Here is a 16525-nt window from a genome sequence, read left to right on the forward strand (position 1 = left end):
CAGGCATCAAACTTCATCCAAAAAAAAGATTCCATGGAAAAAACTTTTAGCCTTTGATAATCATTGATTCATTTCTTTCTTATCATAATCTTGCCATGTTTTTCCTGTTTGTTTTTGGCATAATCGGTAGCTAATGGTCTTGTTGTTGTGTTCAATAGATGTGTTGTTGTCAAAACAGAGAGTTATCCAGAAAATAACAGTTCTTTTGTAGGGACTGGGCACACATAGTCCAGTACACAGTCCTGTCTTTCAAGAGAAAGACTTGTATTCATCACTTACTAACAGTGATAGTCACGGTTTACACTGTTGGTTCCTCTTATTAATGATATGCTATTTACTCTGATTACTTCAGCCTCATTTGACCTTGAATGCACCTGTTCCATGGTTCTTTACATTAGTATGGCGATATTTTCAAACTTGAGTAAATCCAGGATTTTTTTTCCTGATAGAAATGCCACTGTGAAACATCAATTCATTCCAATTTATTTCCGACTGGCACGACCTCCCTGGTCAAATTGGTCTTAAACCAGAAAATAAAGCAATGGAATGGTTATGCACCAGAAGCAAAACAAAGAAAAAAATTAACCACACATCTGTCTTTCTTACAGCTTTATTGAAATTGTGCTTAGGCACGCATGGTTCCAATCATTTCTAAATTATGCTGAACAACGGCCATGGCAAAATGAAAAATGAAGAAACTAATACATATATCTGTAACAGGCCTTTTCTACTTTGCCACATTTTTGAGGCAATTCCAAGCAGAAGGCTTTCGACAAATGAACACACTAAAAATGTGTCTAGTTTTCAAATCAACAATTCTACATAAGTCATACATTATTATCTCAAATAGTGGATAATATCACAGCTGCAATTCATGTAATTTGACTAACAAATGGGCTTACCGGAATGCCGTTTCAACAACAAAGCCAAGCGGCATGAATTTCCTGCAATACTGTACTGACATCCCTTCATGCAAACTTTTATACATGCATATATTGCATACACACGTAGACTGCAAGCATGAACTTTTATGAATAATGAATCTATTGAGTCACACAGAGACAAGTAGGCTTTTATAAGCTAACACAGCTCCCACACAACAGGACAGGAACATAAAACTCCCATACCTAGCAGCACGCATATGTATATATATACACACATACGCACACACATATATATATATATACACACACCCCATACACGTGAATGGACAAAGGTGCATAAGCAGAATGTTGTAACAGCACACATCTTGACTTCCTGTGCAGTGTGCAGTGCACTTAAAGTGAACAAAAGAAGTGTTGTGTCATTTTTTTGACACTGGCATTTTGTCGCTTAGTTTGCATCTCATTTACTAGGATAGTGTTGTCAGAAAAAAAACATTAATTGGTCACTGGAAATGATTATACTGAGTAAATTCTGTATATTCATGAGGTGGGACTTCTAAGTTAAGTTTTCTGGGTATGCATCTCCATTTGTGTGGAGTTTCAAATACACAAAACATAGTGATATATAGTATTTGCACATTCATGGTCCCCATGAGGCTGACTTTATTGTCGGCTGTTATTAAAAGAGCGACAAGTCTCATTGTGTGTTTGTGTGTACATTGTGAGTCTACTGTGGACTCACACGCACATCTTCTCACTCAGCACTTAGCTGTGCACACTCTCTTGCTGACAATTGCACCAACTCCCTGCAAGCTCCATAATGCATCTTAATAAAAAAGAAAAACCCACTGGGGCTGCTGACACTTTTATTCAGTGCAGCTCCAATAGACACGGCAGCAGCATGCCAAGAGGGACTGGATTGAAAATATTTTCAAAAAAGAAAGTGAGAAGGCCAGATTCTGGAAAGAAGGTGGGGGACAGGGCCTCCTATCACAAAAAAACAAAAAAGAAATCCTAAATAACACTGAGTAGACAAAGCAGGGCCAGCCTTGCGGGTGTGACAGGCTTTACAGAGTGAGGTTAGAGTGTACAACATAATGAATGAATGACTATTAACTTTTCACCTGCAGCCTTCTAACTACTTAATTTTGAAATTAGAGAATATAAAATAAACAAGTGTTACGGAAAAGCAAAAAGATGTTAGCGAGGAACCTGATATTGACCGATAGGAGAAATCAGGATTTAATCTACATATATACTCATTTTTGTGATAGAAATGCACATCTTTTGCCAACTAGAAGCAACCATTTAAATGCTATTGCTGCCCAAAATAGCAGCATAGAAGAATATACATGGTCTTTTGTGTAAAAGATGATTTTATCTTATGTATTTTGCCTTTTTTTATTACGGAGAATAACATTCTATTAGACTTGTGATGTGCTGGAATAGGCTCCACAACCCCATTGACAGGATAAGCTACCGCATTTTCCGCACTATAAGATGCACCGGAGTATAGGATGCATCTTCAATCGATGGCCTATTTTAAAACAGTTTAGAGGAAGTAGTAGAAGTAGTGGAAAGAGGGGTTATGTTATGCATCTACTAGAACATAGGTGTCAAATTGGTGGCCCGCGGGCTAAATCTGGCCCGCCGCATCATCTCGTGTGGCCCGAGAAAGTAAATGATGAGTTGGAAGACATGATAAAATCGAAAGTACATCATGAACATCGACAAAAAAGAGTTTGACAACCCTGCACTAGATGGAGCTACACTAAAGCAAATGCCATACCATGATGAACCACTAGGAATCCCATATAAGGTGCACTCTCAGATTTTGAGACAATTTATGTCTTTTGCGTGCACCTCATAGTGCGGAAAATACGGTAAATGGAGAATGAATGCGTTATTCAGATTTTGTTAGTACTAAGGTGGTTTATGGCAGCAGTATAACATTTAATACATTATTGTAAAATGGCAATGCTCATTAAAAGACAGCGAATTGGAAGGTATCCATTGGTCTTTGAGCTACTCTTTGCAACATTGAAAAGGAAGGACTAGTTATTGGAGAAAAACGAATGTGGCAAAACATCTGTGTATCATTATTAAAAGAGATCCTCTTGACAAGGGTGCTAGGGGGATACAAAGGACACTTTGTCGTGAAACTGAAAGAGAAAAAGATGAAAGTAAAACACGATGGTCCTTTTAAGCGTTCGGACACGTTAAGGAGTTTGACGTCCCTCCTCTTTCATCCCTGCAGGCTGCCAGCATGTGTCATGGGAGGGAAAGACGGAGAGGAAAAGAAGTGAGACAAAAGGTGACTGTAAAAAAAAAAGAGGCAATTGTTTGGCCTTTTGGGAGAACACGAGTTTCCCAGCCTGCTCCGCAACAAGTCCTATGTATGGCCTTCTTGTGTTGAATGTCAGAAAAAAGGGTCAACTTAAGTGGATATCTCCTAATTGCAATGGTATAAAACTATTCCAAAAACTATGGAGGAATAAACAAGTCTTCGTTATGATTATTATTAGCACGACAGGGAAATTGTGACATTCGCAAGTTTCGAGTTTGACTCTCCGCCGTACCTATGTGGGTTTTCTCTGGGTATTCTGACTTCCCACACACACTAAACGTATAGGAGAGGTTAAATAAAGACTAAATTGTCTATATTTGAGAAGGTCAGCGTGAATTGTTGTTTTTTTATGTCTCCAAGGCAACCTTAAAAAGCCTAATAGCAAAGCATAAGTGTTCTAGGGGTGTAGAAGCCACCTGTTTAAGGCTTTATGTGGCCACTAGAGGACATGCAAGAGCACTTTCAGTCCAGTTTACTGTACTGTACAGTCCCACTACTTCATTCATTTGTCTTTAAAAGAAAAAATGGGGTAAGTGCTTCCACTGTTGTGATATCAGTTTTTATGACACTTTCCACTCTAAAAACAAAGATAATAATCAAGGGCGAAATGCTGGTGAAGGCGATGAGAAAGTGATATTACATGATAAAATGCTTTGAGACACTTTACAGAGGTTGGGCTCTCAATCTTGGCGGGCTTTTATCTTGTTTGAGATTTTGCAATAAATTACAATGATTCGTTGACTTTAGCGATAACGTGTCAAATCCGCTTTTGCATTTGCACCTGCTATGTTATCAGTGTCAGCATTGGTTAAGATGCCAGACAAATTTGGACTTCATCGAACAAATGCAAGAGGCTGGATTGTAGACTGGGAAGGTTTCCATCAAGTGTTCTGATCCAAATGGCTCTTTACCAGCAAGTAGCTGGACACGCTAATGTTCTCCTCAGTGGCTCTTTAAGAAGCACCAGGATTATTGCCTCCAAATGTCTCACTTTCTCCTTTTTCCTAACCGATTTGAATCCCGCAAAGACATATCTTCTTGACTTGTAGTTACTTTGTGTATGACTGCTTTGCTATACTTGTTGTTTGGAGGTCTCCTGACAAAATGCATCAATGCCAAATTGGATTACATAATGTATTATCATTTTCCAGGGAACAGATGTGCCTGCCCTATGACTAAGCAACATTTGACTTGGTTTGTAGCTGGAATTAATACTTTTTTTTCCTCTAGCTCCAAATAAGTATACATAAAACACTTTATTTGCACACATACCATTTCAGCACTGGTATATGTTTACCATTGAAAATATGCCTTTGTAGCATGTTAAAATAAATGTACTACTACTACTAAAGACCTGATGTAGAAATTTACCACTTCCCCTATACACATCCATACATTTATTCATGAATTGAGATTTAAGGTCTGATTGCTCCTGATATATATTCACTTTAGCAGAGCATTTTGGACAATAGCCTGCTTTCTCTCATTGAGTGAAAAGTTTGGAGTTTTGGGTTCCAGCCTGCACAAAGCAGTGACAACTCTCAAGGTCCATCATCAGTAAGGTTTGCTTTCATGAAAGGACAATGAAATTTCCCGAAAATGGGATGAATAAAGTTATCCAATCCAATACAATCCAAAATCAGACCAACAGACACACTTCAGCATCTCAACCAGTTTTGAACACAACGGGGGTTGCTCAAAATAGGCAAACTGCATTATACTTGACCATGCTGGAGTAATTTTAGTGAGAAAAAAAAGATAATAATGAGTGTAAAGAGTATCAGTATATCTATCATTATAAATATGAATTTAAGCTAAATTGAGATTGGAACCAATACATACAAAATTTCAAGATGAGATCCTTCAAATGCTTCATTAAAACTGAGGAGGACCCTCCATTCTCCCTCCTTAGAATAAGAATAAACTCACCTGTCCATCTGTTTCCAGGAAACGACCTACAGAAGGTTTCTGTACTTCCAAGGTTGGATTTAGTGTCCACCAGAGCCTTGCAAATCCATAGTTAAAACCACCTCTGAAAAAACGACCTCTCCTGCTTTCCACACCATTGCGCACCTTGTCTGTGAAGAGCAAAGTTCTAACAACTCCTGTGCACAAACCACAAAATAGCTGGATGTTCCTTTAAAAAACTAAATCCAGTAATTTCCTTCCAAACTAAATCTGGTGAAGAACCAGTGTCTAGAGATGGAAAAATACAAAAAAAAAGTCTTAAATGACTTTTGTGTCAGATAAGTTTCCCAAAAATGCACCAGTACTCCCCAATCCTGCAGTGACTTTCACTGATGAACGGCAGCACTCCAACTGCACTTAGAAAAACACACAAAAGTCTTCTTAACATACACATGTGAGAGGGTCACGCGCACACGCAAGCACACAGACACGCGTGGAGCCGAAGCGGCGCTGAAGTGCTCAGAGGGAGCGCAGGCAGGAATAATGGACTTAATTCAAGTGGGGAGAGGCAGGGAGGGATGGAGCCATAGAAGGAGGAGGGAAAGGTGGGATGAAAGAGGAAGGGGAGTGGAAAGGGGCAGGAACCATTGTGTGTGTTTCTGTTTGTGTGTGTTTGAGTGTGTTTTAGCTACACACAACTGTACGTTTGCATTGTAACTGCCAACCGCATTTTCATCCTTCATACTACCAACTTGTCAAAGTTCAAATGAATCTTTATACTGCAATTGACACCAACAGATATATTGTTCTCTAACTTATCTGAAATCGTGGTTGCCAAATGATCTTGCAATAAGGACAGCTGACTTTGGGTGACTCCACTCTAGACTGGTCGCCAGTCGACAGTCAACCACTTGCACTGACAATCATGCCAGTCCCCACTGAAGTCAGGCGAGTGAACCACTACACTGTCAGGTGGCGTTCTTTGTAATCCGTCTCCAATTTTCATTCTATCTTCTCTTCTCATCTTAATTTCTGTACCCATTTATCCTCATTAGGGCGACGGGGGTGCTGGAGCATATCCCTGCTGACTCGAGTACAGAGGTGGGCGACACCCTGAATTGGTGGCCAGACGATTGTAGGTCTCAATTTCCATCACGTTTAGTCCAATCAAGTTTCAGCTGCTTGGTGCTGCTTTGTAATTCCAATCGACTCAGAGCTATCAGAATCTCGGCTGCTAGCGCTTCCCATGTACACACAGCTTCAAACCACAAAAGGAATGATTTGGAACTAGCTCTGTTAGCTAACCACATCAGTTATGGGACCTCAAGATGAAGAATTTTGTCTCAAACCATATTGGTCATTGCAGTTCCCATATTTTAAGTGTGCTGTATGCATGTTGTTTCTTAATCAAAGTACAAATATAAAATGTAAATTTTTCTGCATATTGATAGATTTTTTCTGGTCATAAAAACCTGTTACTTATTTCTTAACGCTTGTGAGTTCCTGAAATCACTGAGTAAAACGCATTTTTCAAAAACTCATAAAAAGCAATGACATCAGGGAAGAGTTTGCAGTGCGTCATTGCACTTCACTGAGTTTCTGCAATACTGTTTTTTCCCTCCTGATAGACGCTGATTCCTTTTCAATGACAAAAGCAGAGGGTCTTGTGACAAAAGTCTTTGTACGGATCACAGCCTGTAAAGATATTAAGACAGCTTTATGACGGACAGGTCAGCGGGGGATGCCAAGGCAATTAAAAATAAAATGTGCACACTCACTAACACACATTCACACACACCGCATTGAGCCTCCACCCCCTACAGTGGCACTGATGACCTCTCCCTGGGCATCATACCCTACCCTGTGGGAGTTTATTTTGTGGGTTTGTTTCGGGTTGCCAGGCGAAATTCACCAACTGCCGATGGAATGAAGATGAACATTATGATGTAACAACTGCGAGTGGAAGTGGGCACTGCTCAGGCATAACATCACTGTTTTGGCATGTTTATTTTATTTTATTTTGGTTTTGTCAAAACAAACATTTGCTGAAGCGCCAGAAGAAAAGTACTAGTAATGTGTGGGTGACAGTGTAATCAATGGTAATCAAGTTCTGAACTGTATTTAATGCTCATTTTTTTTAAAAAAAACCTGGTCCTCCCAATTCATGACAACTGAGTGTATTTAGCAAGACATAAAAACATTGGATTTTTTAAATCTTTCCCTTTTTTTACACTAACACCCACGTCTAAAAGCTACATTTTGAAAGTTTGCACAATCAAAAGTCCACCTTGATGACTTTGACTTCAAGGCAATAACCCATCTTATAGGTACTCTTCTTTAATTGGTCTTGACAAGTTGGTGAAACGGTCATCACTCTTTCCCACCTGTCCCGTATTTGGATTTGTGCATAGCATGATGTCATCCCCCATAAGATACAAATGCCAATTAGACCCAGACACATTACATGGAAAGGTTTCTTATCAGGTAAGCTATCAACACCAGCATTTGTTAGTGCCTACTATCACAAAATCTTTCCATGAGCATGCTTGCCACTAGGTCCTGTTTGTGTTGAGAGAGCTTTAAATACTCTGCTGATTAGAGATTGACTGACTTGATTCATGGTCGAATTTAACTGCACTTTCACATTAATTTGCTTCAATTTTGTACCTTTTTGCCTTGAATCTGTTGGAGAGCAAGGGGCATTTGTACCACTTTGTAAGTATACAGTATTAAACCTTTAAAATGCATAGAACCTGCGCCCATCCATCTTCAACAATGCTAAGTCATATTCATTAAGTCATTGGTGAGTGCCCCAGTTTCCAAGGCCAACAATAACCTGACAATGTTCTCACCATTGTTTTCACAACTTTATAGACTTTAATCTGATTAACGGAATAGTGATAATAGGGCAATGTCCTTCACCAAGGATGAAGTGTTAACAAACTAATAAAATAGTACAGTGTTATCATTTTGGTCATGGGTAACTCAGTTGACTTTGGGATAGTACACCCGTCGGCTGTTTCGCCTTTGAATTGCAAGACGACATACAGCCAGACAAACACTTTTCCTAACATTCACACCCAATATTCTGTGGCGAACCTCTCATGCATCATTTGGGAAGGTGCGCCGGAAGCTGCTGCACCTGTTAAAAACTAATGAAATTTTGGCATAACATGAAAACCCTGAGCGCGTTAGCATCATGGCTCTAGAGTCCTGGTTTCAAATCCAGGTCGGTCCACCTGTGTGGAGTTTGCATGATTTCTGCGTGGGTTTCCTCCAGGAACTCCGAATTCCTTCCACATTCCAAAAACATGCCTGGTAGGCTGATTGGACAATCTAAATTGCCCCTAAGGGAGGGGTTTGACTGTGCATGGTTGTCCGTCTCGTTGTGCCCTGCGATTGGCTGGCCACTGATTCAGTTGGCCCGGAGTCAGCTGGGATAGGCTCCAGCACCCCCCACCAACCTAACGAGGATAAAGTGGTTCAAAAAATGAATGAATGAAAGAATGGATGTAAACCCTATCACGGAACAGAGATTCAAGCCCACACCATTGGTTCAAGTCAGACCAACGCAATGAAGATTGGGGGTTTAGGAAGCCACAAAACAAACCAATGAAAATAATAGAGATTCAAATACTATCAAGAAACATAAGACGATTATCTTAAGCATGTTCCGAATGCATTACGTGACTATTTAAGGCATGTACAATCCTACACCACACACTGTGGATTACATCATTCCTTCAGCTATACAATTGCCTTTTCCACACGTACAGTACAGTAAATGATTGTATAGGAGTGAAAGACTATATCAACATTTTGTGAGGATATTATAATTATTATAATCGTCTCCACAGCTATGGTAACGCCAACCCAAGTGTAGAGGTATAAAAACATTTGCTCGAGAGTTTTCTTTCCCCTTTCTAAATATAAACTGTGTAAAGGTATACAGTCGTAGGGGAGGTTACTTTTAAACAGTGACCTCAGACTAGGTATCCAAAATCAGGATGAGGAAATGGCATTCTACAATAAATGATTCCAATCATTTATATGTCAACCATCCATCTAAAAGAGAACACAGACCACAGACAATCGTCCCATTCTCCTGTGTGTTAACAAAAACTTTTATCAGATTATACACCATTTATTGAGTAGCAAAATGTGATCTTCTCCCTTTCCAGGAGCACAAGAATGATATACTCAATCAATGGAGAAGCCACAAAGGAACGCAGGGCAATATCCAAACAATGTCGCATCCATGACTTTATGACTCAATAATCAGAAACAGACTGAACAAAGAGGGTAATTATAGAGTAGGACTGAAAATACTCTGTTTACAATTCCATGAACTGGAGAGATAAAAAATGACAGGTGTGTGTAATGTGGCAACCAACATAAATGTCAACATTTCAGGAAAAGAACATTTTGCTAATAGTCAAATTGGACCTGGGGCTGCTTTCTACTTCAGCACCTGGACGACAGTGATGGAACCAAAAAAATCTGCTCTTCGCCAAAGCCGATGCTAAAGTTCCATACTGAAGTATTGAACAGGTTGAATAAGTTTTTTTTCACAAATTTTGAGATGGATTTGAAAAGTCTTTAAAAAAATTACATTGTGAGATGACCTAAGATAGAAAAGGCTACACAAATAAAAATTGGCCAATTTCACAGCAAACACAATTTTGAGGACAAAATCTGTCCAGATTCTCATCGTAACAGGCTGAGGGAGTAAATGTGTTGTTGTGCGAGAGATCTGCCTTTGTCTTGAAACCAATCATGCAAGATCTCCGTGATGCGTCCTGGCAGGTAGTCCATGACATGGTCCCCTGACCCCCTGACACCACAAGGATTATTGGGGCCCCAAGAAAGAAGGGCAGCAAAAGCAAAAAGGGGCAAAAGTGTTACAGTTAGAAAGGGAGAAAATGGGATCTTTCTTGGGAAACCTTGAGATCACCAGAAGCTGTAATCCTCCTTATTTGTCTTTGATGTGATCACGCCCAAGTGAAAGGATGGAGTTGACAAGTCGGGGCAATCCGGAGTGCAGAGGGTTGTTGAGAAGGGGTTGACTATGGTGCCAGAGGGCTCAGTAACGGGACTAACACCTCCACAGGCATGCATCGCACCCTGATTGGTTGTGAAGGTCACGCGAGGATTAGACCACCACCAAACATACCAACCCATAACAAGGTTAAATAGGAGTAGCTATGATTCAAATAGTTAATATGTCTGTCAATGTCATATGAATATATCCCATGTACGCACTAAAAAAATATAAAACAAAACAGAATTACGGAAACTATTGTTTTCCAAAACAAATGATCAAATTATATAACTTGAGTTTTGGTCAATACAGTCTATTCGTGCAAGTTTATTTAGATAAAAATAAATGTTGAAGAATAAATACAATTTGTTTTACAATTAGTTTGTAACTAAACTATTAGTATAATTAAACTTTGCTTCATGGTCACATAATCAACCCTCCACCTGTGCCTCATTACTCAATGACTGCAATTAAAACTCAGCTTCAGAGCAGGAGTAATTAGATCGACTTTCCGCCACTTGGCAGAGGCCAAATTGGCAAACACGCACAGTGAGCTTTACACCAATTTGCATACAATACAAAGTAATAACAGTAACAGCGTTATTCAATCTAATGTTCTTGTTATCCTTTGTTCTTTCCATTCTAACATTCAGTGGAAGCTTTTTCTTCAAAAAATTCCCCAAAATGGCCATAGCTATGGTCTGTCTGTGTTGGTGTGATAGCTCTAATTGATTATTTATCTTCTTTGACTGTCATTTTAACGAATAAACAACTTGCAGGTTTTTATCTGGTTCCACTGGCTAAACCCAAAATAAGACGTAGTCTAAGAATTTTCGAGTGTTTGAAAAATCCATCTAAGGGCATGGTGGTTGGTGGTAAACCTTTTCAGTTATGGATGCCATTTCTTTGAGCTCAATTGAAAAAAAATTGGAACATTCAAATAAAAGTTAATACCTTCTAAGATGTATATCAGATCCAGATGTAAATTCCTGAAAATAAAAGTTAAAATCCTGCTCTTTTCTCATATTCACATTGCGGATGTCAAATGTTTCTGTTCCATAGAAAAATGAACATATCAAAGCAATTGGCCTCACTTTTCTAAAATGTTTTGGGGCTGCACTGTTTTGGATACCAGCTACTGTTACTGACTTGAAAACAAGGAATGAAATAAAAACAAATGATTGCAAGCAAAATAAAAGCAGTCCAAAATTCAAAGCAGTTTGTGAAGGTTATAGAGTGGATTAGAACACCTTGCATGGCCATGGCTTTGTCGCTTTCATACACAGGCACACACGCACACACATACAAAGCAGTATTTCGCAGTGGAATGCACATTTCTGCACTGGTTCCCACCACTATTAAATCTAGTTGGCTGAACACTGGCTTATAAAGGTGTCTCTGTATGCACTGCAAGAGTGATATTAAAATAAACTGGAAGCGCACTTTGCTATCCCCAAACAAACTACACTTTGGCACTTTTGCACCATATAATTTCCTTTCATCTTGCAGTAAAAAAAATACCAGTACAGAAGCTCTGTAATTCAGTTCTTTGCTTTAATCAAACCTGAGCTATTGGTAAACTGTTCCGGCTGATGCAAGAAAACAGAATGATCATAGTCTATGTGCCTTCAAGTTTAAAAAAGGGGAATCCCTAACTAAATAAAGGTTTAAAAGATGTTCTATCTTGCCCTTTTGATCAACACAGGGTAAATTGTGTCTAAGTTTAGACCCAACATCAACTAGTCATATCTTATATTTGTTATATTTTAATGAAAAAGGGCTTTTCATTGTTGTTTTTTAAATCAATTCGGCTGTCAAGACTTTTGTAATCATCCCATTTGACATTCATTTGAATGTAAAGCAACTATACAAATGTATTTTATATTTATACCCATAAAGTCCCATGAAGGTATATAAACAGAACTTGGTTGTATTTCACCTACAAATCCACAGACCACATGAGTGCAAAATAATGCATTGAAAGCAACACTGAACCCTGAATTTACATCATAAAATAAGGCAGTAGTATTATTAAAAATATATGCTACTTTACATAGACTGAAGTTGAGAATCGAAGTCCACAATGAAACGGAGCAGCAACATCTGTTAATAGCATCTGAGGGTGTCTCATACTTATTTGAACATTGCACTTTCATATCATTTTCTTAGTTCTAGACTAATTTACAGTCCATTGGGGCAGGAAATGGGCAGGATTATCTGAATCAAAAGCGATTTCTCCCAGGAACTCCCTAATTAGGCATTGGAATTAATCAGAATCCATCATTTGCAGGCAGTGATGTCACAATGGGGCAGACAAAGCAGGCAATTGCCTTGGGCAGGAAGCAGAAGGGTTCACGAGACTTGGGTGACAATGGCCTATATCAATGACAAAGCATGACATGTCATTATCTGGCTTCTTACTCGAGCGTGGCTTGATGAGCGTGCAGTGAGATTGCAGTTATTGCTCAATATAAACAACACAACTGGAACCAGACACCATCCTCTTCTGCATGTTACCGGCATAACATGGCGCATACTATAAGTCATTCTACGTTCACCGTTTAGCAGTGTTTCTAATATTAAAAAGTACTGAGTAGCTGAATGAATAATACGCAGTTAAATACTCAAATAGACCTTAAAGAGCCTCAAAAACAAAAATTCATTCATTTTCCAAACCACTCATCCTCACAAGAGTTGCGAGGGTGTTGGAGCATCTCTCAGCTAACTATGGATACCAGGGGGGAACACCCTGAATCGGTGGTCAACTAGTCGCAGGGCAAGAGTGATATTATTGGGTAGTAATGCTTATCTGTCTTTCATGCAAAAGATTACAAGGGTTTCCAAACATGCTCATGTATTCCTAAATATGCCTCTAAAATGCAGCATAACGTTAAAAAGATTCCGCGAGGAACAATTACGCAGACCACGTGTTTTCTGATTTAATGCACAGGGCAGGTAAAGAGGACGCACATATAAACAATCTATCGCACACTAACACACAAAGAAAGTGGATGAGTTGAGGTTGCCAAGGAAACGTGGCAACACGCCTCGTTATCACAGAGGCAACATCTGTGATTACCATACAGTAGCTTTCAAACAGAGCGTGCAGACACAAACACACACACACACACACACACACACACACACACACACACACACACACACACACAAATCCAAGCTTGAACCTCAACAATAACATGACCCAAAGTACAGTTTGAGGAGGCTCCTTGAAAACAATATTATGCTCTCTCAGACATTAGCTCATATACTGTCGTTAAGATATCATGCCATTATCACATATCTCATTGCGCTCCTCTACCAGCAGAAGTAGTTCAACAGCAAATACAGCGGTACTACTTACAAAATTTATTGTTTCCATAAGCGGTTTTGTAACGTCAAATTTTTCACAAATACTGACACATTTTACACATGAAAAGCCCTAATTCCTTTCAAGGTACCCAATACTGCCAACTAATCCTATTTATCCCTATTTTGTGCGAGGAAAACACAAAGTGAAAATATATTTTTACAATGCTTTAATAAGTTATTAAAATGAATAATGAAAAAAATTTCTGTTGTTGTGGATGGATGAGAAAGGTGGCAAATGTTTGGAAACTAACAAAACACATGACTACACAACTTAATATATGTTAAGTTATATATGTGTATAGATAAATTCAAACAAACCTAACTTTCTTTGGTCACATAATAAAAAAAAAAAAGAATAAAATTGTGTCCTCTACTGTTTGATGAGAATTTATGGAAATATAACAAGGAGTTTACTTCAAGAATAGCCTGGTAGTTGATTTGATTTATAATGGTAAATTGGGTCAAAGCAGCAGTTTAGCCCACATACTGTACATAATGAAATAATTTTCTCCACCACAGCCTCTGTTCCCTGGCTTCCACCATCCATCCGCCTTGAGGTTGCAGGTAGACAGCCAAGTGGAACAAGATTAGAACCCTCTCAGTATTAGACTGTCCTGGCCAAACAAACTGTCATTTCCCTCTGTTTTGGCTCTTCTCCTCAAACCTCCTCCCCCCTTTCCCCGAGTCCACGTGTCAAGGGAAACTAAGCAGCATGAGGAGAGACAAAGACTGGTGAATAGATTTACTGAAAGGGAAAGAAGATTGAGCGTTAACAAATGATTCGAGGATTAAAAAGCATTGAAGCTATTGGTAGAAGTAGTAATACCATCGCGTAAGAGAAGTGGTTTGTAAAAATCGCCACAAAAAAAAAAGAAATGACGGAACCCCCGCTCACCACGGTTATTATCGTTAACGTGACGAATGAAATGACGAAAACTAAAAATGGCAACTGACTAAAATCTATTAAAACTATCATTAAATTACAAAACAATATCTGACTGAGTGTATTGTGTGTTCACAAAACTACCTGAAACTTTATAAATATGGGCCAGGAAAACTTTGCTTTTATTAATGTTGATTTGATATACAATGGATTAATGCTATGTGAGAAATTTTACATCAATTGCAAAACACAATACGGCACCTGGAGTCCAGTCTCGTCATTTCTAGTAGAGACTCAGGTTGTTGTTGTCACTAAGAATATGGGGCCAGATGTTGGCAGAAAGTATTGACTTTGTAGTATTAAAATTTACATAAATGTTGAATGCAATACACAATGATTGTGGTAAAATAAATCAGGAGCTGAAGTCTCTTGTATTAAATTAACGTTGATCGACAATACTACGTTACTAGTAGTAATCCTTCCCAATAACAACGAGCACAAGGACCCCAACAGAAGAGTATTTTGGAATCCAGATGGTTTATAATAAAGTCAAGACGTTGAAGAGGAGGTTACCATTGTGACACTGGGTCATGCAGATCCTTCGTTATACAAAGAGTAGAAACTTGACAGGAAAGATTAGATGAGCGTTTCCAAAGTGTTCTCATATGCTTGTAAGATTCATCGCGTGGATATTCGGATGTAGTAGTCTTTAAATCCATGGAACTTGAGAGCCACCATTATTTATTATTGGTAGTGCCTATAATGCATTTGAAAATGCAAACAGAAGCTTTCCCTTAGCCAACATGTGCTGTTTAACTGTTTCCAGGAGGAGTATTGTACCATCTTCAATTTGGCTTTGATGGCGTATTTTAGTGCAATGATGTTCAAGGAGTATGTTGAAAAGTGCTCCTTTACTGTAAATGTATGATTTACTATTCATTCATCCATTTTATGCTGCTCTGGCAGTTCAAAATGAAGCAAAAAGAAGGTGCATGAGATGTACATATTCTATTTTTTAGTTTAACAATAACTGTTATTAACAATAACAATAGATTCTATTCATGTTTAAGTACTATTTAAATGACAATTGTTGTTATTGGTTTTGCCTACAATATTTTACAAGGTTTCTGACACACATCCTTTTTTTTAGTGGCAGGACGGGAGTTGCATTTCATGTTTGAATTTGAACACGTTATTTATCTGGCATCCAAAAAATGAAAATGATGAAGTCAAGCCCCTGTTCACCTTCCAGCAGAAGCGTGTGACTATGGTTTCTTTGAAATAACAGTATAATTTTCGCTTCCTATTTCCCAGATTGTGAGTAATTCATCAGGCATCACGTTTTCAGACACCTGGTTTAAACCACACAGCATGACCTCATGGTAGCCGAGTAGAATCCTTGTACGTCCAATCGATGAACACTGGTTGTCTGTGCCATTGTCTCAATGAAACCAAGAGGCTGTTAACACACAGATATGCAGACAACTCATTATGGCCCCTCTTAACAATGAAAAGCCGATGTAAGTTGAATTGTACGCATTTGAAAATTGGAAAGAAAAAAAAGGATTTCGAAGATAAACGTCTTATTATAACCAGTTTTTTTTCCACCTCAAATTTTCCAGCCTTCCAGCTGCAACTGTTCAAAAAACACTAAAAAGAAAAAAATCATGGGACATTAAGTGATACACAAATTGTTCTAATTCATAAATTCTGTAGTTGGGGAACTCCTCAACTTCAAAATTAGTAGCTGATCTCAATATCTTTTAATAATGTACATTACTACACAAATAAAAAAAAAATGTTTTAAAGCCACTACTGATTACTACAACCTAACTGGAGTTCCAATGTGTCCCATATCATTCATCTGTAAATCATTAGTGGGATTCTCTTTGCGACATCAGCGTTGCACTGACGTTCTTTCTCCACTTGCTTTTCGCCCACTTTCCCTTTTATGGCATCTTTACACACCCAGTTGTTTCAACAGTTTTTTTTTTTTTTTTATCATGCAACCCAAGAGCGTGTTTTCTGTGAATAACAGCAACACACGTGCGCAAGTGTGAATCCAGTATTGAATCCAAACTATATATAACGAG

General features: G+C 38.6%; 1 protein-coding gene across 2 annotated transcripts in view; it reads right to left on the bottom strand.

Moving 5' to 3' along the window:
* sema3b (sema domain, immunoglobulin domain (Ig), short basic domain, secreted, (semaphorin) 3B) overlaps nucleotides 1–16525 on the bottom strand; it is a 49369-nt gene that overhangs the window by 14997 nt on the left and 17847 nt on the right. The window contains exon 1 of one of the 2 annotated variants that reach the window (XM_077730174.1): nucleotides 5161–5659. The exons of the other annotated variant lie outside the window; for it this stretch is intronic. The gene's annotated coding sequence lies outside the window, so the exon portion shown is untranslated. Of the gene's footprint in view, nucleotides 1–5160; nucleotides 5660–16525 lie in introns of those variants that run through there. 2 annotated transcript variants of the gene reach the window in all.

Source organism: Stigmatopora nigra, chromosome 1 (genome assembly GCF_051989575.1).
Source record: "Stigmatopora nigra isolate UIUO_SnigA chromosome 1, RoL_Snig_1.1, whole genome shotgun sequence".
Classification (NCBI taxonomy): Eukaryota; Metazoa; Chordata; class Actinopteri; order Syngnathiformes; family Syngnathidae; genus Stigmatopora; species Stigmatopora nigra.